The 5,000-nt window shown below is 39.4% G+C and overlaps 2 protein-coding genes across 2 annotated transcripts in view; both read right to left on the bottom strand.

Annotated features, from left to right (window-relative positions):
- Positions 1-5,000, bottom strand: part of LOC123498666 (tachykinins-like) — a 52,765-nt gene that overhangs the window by 36,932 nt on the left and 10,833 nt on the right. Inside the window, exon 2 of the mRNA XM_045245996.1 lies at positions 1,552-1,721. The gene's annotated coding sequence lies outside the window, so the exon portion shown is untranslated. The remainder of the gene's footprint in view (positions 1-1,551; positions 1,722-5,000) is intronic.
- LOC123498662 (probable arginine--tRNA ligase, mitochondrial) overlaps positions 3,943-5,000 on the bottom strand; it is a 25,634-nt gene continuing 24,576 nt past the window's right edge. The window contains 1 exon segment of the mRNA XM_045245988.1: positions 3,943-4,401. The gene's annotated coding sequence lies outside the window, so the exon portion shown is untranslated.

Raw genomic sequence — 5,000 nt, 5'->3', positions numbered from 1 at the left:
CTTCTTCTTCTTCTTCCTTTCTTTATCCTTCTCTTCTTCCTCCTCCTCCTCTTCCTTTCCCTAGTTTTTCCTTCTTCTTCTTCTTCTCTTTCTTTCTCCTCCTCCTCCTCCTCCTCCTCCTCCTCTTCCTCGTCTTTATTTTCTCTTCTTCTCTCTCTCTCTCTTCTATTCTTTATCTATTTCTATCTATCTATACATTCTATTTTCTTCCTCTTCCTCCTCCTCCTCCTCCTCCTCCTTTTCTTCTTCCTCCTTTTCTTCTCCTCTTCCTCTCCTTTCCTATTATTCTTTCTTTTCTCTCTCTCTCTCTCTCTCTCTCTCTCTCTCTCTCTCTATCTATCTATCTATCTATCTCCTTTTCCTGTTCCTTCTTTTCCTTATTCTTTTATCCTCCTCCTCCTTCTCCTCCTCCTCCTCCTCCTCCTCCTCTTTTTCTTCTTCCTTCTTCCCCCTCCTACCTTTCTTTCTTCTCTCTTTCCTCTTCCTCTTCTTGCCTTTTGTATTTTGTTCTTGAGAGAGAGAGAGAGAGAGAGAGAGAGAGAGAGAGAGAGAGAGAGAGAGAGAGAGAGAGAGAGAGAGAGAGAGAGAGAGAGAGAGAGAGAGAGAGAGAGAGAGAGAGAGAGAGAGAGAGAGAGAGAGAGAGAGAGAGACACTTAGACACGAGAAAAAGAAAAAGAAAAAGAAAAAAAAAGAAAATCATGACAAAACAAACAAGAAATAAAAGAAAAACAAGCAAATAGATTAGAAAAAAACATCCAAACACCGCTAAACTCATCCAAACACCGCTAAACTCATCCAAACGCCGTTAACTCATCCAAACGCCGTTAACTCATCCAAAACACCGCTAAACTTACCTATACACCGCTAAACACACTCAAAACACCGCTAAACTCATCCAAACACCGCTAAACACACTCAAACAGTTTAAAACACACCCAAACAGTTTAAAACACACCCAAACAGTTTAAAACACACCCCAAACACCGATAAACTTATTCAAAACACCGCGAATCACATCTAAACACCGCTAAACTAATCCAAACACCGCTAAACACATCCAAACACTGCTAAACACTCCCGAACAGTTAAAACACATCCAAACAGTTTAAAACACACCCCAAACACCAATAAACTCATCCAAACATCGCTAAACTTACCTAAACACCGCTTAACACATCCAAACACCGCTAAACACACTCAAAAAGTTTAAAACACACCGAAACAGTTTAAAGCACACCCAAACACAGCTACACACATACTAAATATCGCTAAAGACATCCAAAAAATCGCTTAAGACAAAAAAAAACCGCTAAAGTCACGCAAACACCGCTAAACACCTGAAAACACATTCAAACACCGCTAAACTCACCCAAAACACCGCTCAAAACACCCAAACACCTCAAAAGACATAAAAAACAGCTAGACACATGAAATACCCGCTAAATAGACCCGAAGAACCGCTAAAGACACCCAAAATACTCAAAAAACACACACAAAACACCCAAATAAACTGGTAAAACACCCCAAAATAAACCACAAAAAACACCATACCTGAGATTTGTAGAGAACACCTGGCCGGGAGAGACAGGTAAGTTGAGTACAGGTGTGTCGGGGGCAGAGAGAGCTGGCGGCGTGCGTGCGTCTCCCGTGAAGGCCTGGCGGAGACTCACTCCTGGAGAACTTGTCTACTTATCTTCCCCTGCCCGGTCTGTGACGTCACGCTGCCCCTCCGCCAATCACAGGCCAGGGATTGAGAGGGCAGAGTGCGTGTCAGCCAATAGGAGAGCAGCAAGTGGATACGTCATGTAATTTCAGCCAATCAGAGAACGCCATTTCGGGTAGTGGAGGCGGAGGGCGGGGTTTTTGTATATGTGTGTGTGTGTGTGTGTGTATGTGTGAGGGGGCTGTTGGGGGTCGCAGTTTAGGGGCGTAGGGGGCGTGGGGGCTGCAACTGAAGATGTCTCTATATAACTATGGATTTGCAATGAAGGTAATATTACATACGAGATTTTTGTGGTGGTGGTGGTGGTGGTGGTGGTGGTGGTGGTGGTGGTGGTGGTGGTGGTGGTGGTGGTGATGGTGGTGGTGGTGGTGTCATTATTTCTTTTATTTATCTATTTCTCAATTTTTTTTTCCTACTCTTCTTTATCATTCTATTTATTTCTTTATTCTTCATTTTTATTCCAATTTTTCCTTCAATTCCTCCTTTTTATTATCATTCTTCTTCTTCTTCTTCCTTTCTTTCATCATTATTATTCATTATTATTTATTTATCTATTTACCTATCGACATTTTTCCACCTATTCTTCATCTTTATTCCATTTTCCTTCAATTCCTCTTTCTTCTTCTCATAATTTTCCTTCTTCCTTTTATCTATCTTTCTTTTTATCTATTTAATTTTTTTTCCACCTGTTCTTCATCTTTATTCCATTTTCTTTCAATTCCTCCTTCTTATTATCATTTTTCTTCTTCTTCCTTCATTTATTTTTTTTTCTTTATTTACTCCTTTCATTATTATCTTTATTTATTTCTCTCCTTTTCCTGCCTCTTCTCTTTCTTTTTCTTCATTTTTCCCTTCAATTCCTTCTTTCTCCTATCTTTATCATCATTCTTCTTCTTCTTCTTCTTCTTCTTCTTCTTCTTCTTCTTCTTCTTCTTTTTTATTATTATTGTTATTATTATCTTTATTTCTCTATTTACTCACACACACACACACACACACACTCAAGTACTCACACACTGATGTATCCACACACACACTCAATTATCCACACGCACTTCAGTACCCACACACACACACACACACACACACAAGTATCCACACACACATAAATATCCACACATGCTTAAAAGAAAGTGTGTAAAAATCAAGGTGTATTTTTAGTTTTCCTCCCATCCACATCGCGCCCGCCCACACCCGCACACACCCAGGTCACGCACACACACACACACACACACACACACACACACACACACACACACACACACACACACACGAGACACGACCGTTTTGTTCTAAATGTGAAACTATTTAGATTTCGATCTCTCTCTCTCTCTCTCTCTCTCTCTCTCTCTCTCTCTCTCTCTCTCTCTCTCTCTCATACTCAATAAACCTTAATAAAAGACAAATTCTTGACTTTAAGCACTAAAAACTTATACCCTACTTAAAATATACGCCTTTTAAAACACCCTTACTTAAAATATACGCCTTTTAAAACACCCTTACTTAAAATATACACCATCTAAAACACCCTTACTTAAAATATATTCCCTTTAAAACACCCTTACTTAAAATATACGCCTTTTAAAACACCATTACTTAAAATATACGCCTTTTAAAACACCATTACTTAAAATATACACCTTTTAAAACACGCTTACTTAAAATATACACCCTTTTAAAACACCCTTACTTAAAATATACACCCTTTAAAACACCCTACATTTTTTTATGAAGGCAGGAGTGTCAGCCAAAATTAGAAAAAGAAAAGAAAATATGAAAAAAAAGGAAAAGAGGAAAAGCGTCAGAAAAGGTGGAGAGAATAGTAGTGAGTGATTGATTTAATATCCACACACACTTAAGTATCCACACACACACCTTAATATCCACACACACTTAAGTACCCACACACCTTAATATCCACACACACCTTAATATCCACACACACCTTAATATCCACACACACTTAAGTACCCACACACACACCTTAATATCCACACACACTTAAGTACCCACACACACACCTTAATATCCACACACACTTAAGTACCCACACACACACCTTAATATCCACACACACTTAAGTACCCACACACACCTTAATATCCACACACACTTAAGTACCCACACACACACCTTAATATCCACACACACACTTAAGTACCCACACACACCTTAATATCCACACACACTTCAATATCCACACACACACACAGTATTCACACACACGCAAGTATCCACACACACTCAAGTACTCACACACACAATATCCACACACACTGAAATATCCACACACACATAGACCCTTAAAATGGCACCTACTTAAAATATAGACCCTTTAAATGGCTCCTTAAAATATAGACACCCTTTTAAATGTCTACTCCTTCAAACAGATCCTTTTAGAAACACCACCAACTGAAATAGAACCTTTAGAAGACTACCTAAAAAACAGAAACCCTTTAAATGACTACAAACACCACACACACGCAAGAGATAACAGAAAACGTGAATCGATCCCTTATATAAACAAAAGGAGGTGCCGGAGTGGGGTTGGAACCTCTTCGCTGCGGCAGGAAAGGGTTCCGATCCCATTAAGAGCAATAAGGGAGGGAGTCGGGAGGTGCGAGGCCGACTGTCTTTTGTCTTATTCATCGCCGCCATCTTGATAGGCACCGCGCGTTCTGTGATAGATAGATTGGTAGATAGATAGTTACAGAGGTGTGTGTGTGTGTGTGTGTGTGTGTGTGTGTGTGTGTGTGTGTGTGTGTGTGTGTGTGTGTGTGTGTGTGTGTGTGTGTGTTTGTAAATGTTCTCCATATTCATAAACTCCCCGTTAACCAGTTTATTTGTTTATTTATTTGTTTGTTTATCTTATTCATGTCTGTGTGTCTGTCTGTCTGTCTGTGTGTCTCTCTATCTGTCTGTCTGTGTGTGTGTCTGTATTTCTATCTATCTATCTATCTATCTGGACCACGTAAAAATAAATAAATAATCAAACAACAACAATAATAATAATAATAATAATAATAATAATAATAATAATAATAATAATAATAATAATAATAATAATAGCCATCATCATCATCATCATTAGCAGGTGTTGTCTTACCTTCACAGAAATAATTAATAATCTTACCTGTACTTTTAATTGATGAAGACGAGGAGGAGGAGGAGGAGGAGGAGGAGGAGGAGGAGGAGGAGGAGGAGGAGGAGGAGGAGGAGGAGGAGGAGGAAGAGGAGGAGGAAGAGGAGGAAGGAGGAGCTGGGAGGTGAAATTTAT

This window comes from Portunus trituberculatus, chromosome 7, assembly GCF_017591435.1.
Source record: "Portunus trituberculatus isolate SZX2019 chromosome 7, ASM1759143v1, whole genome shotgun sequence".
Taxonomy (NCBI): Eukaryota; Metazoa; Arthropoda; class Malacostraca; order Decapoda; family Portunidae; genus Portunus; species Portunus trituberculatus.
The sequence above is the reverse complement of the archived record's forward strand: the minus strand, read 5'-3'. Positions and strand labels throughout refer to the sequence as shown.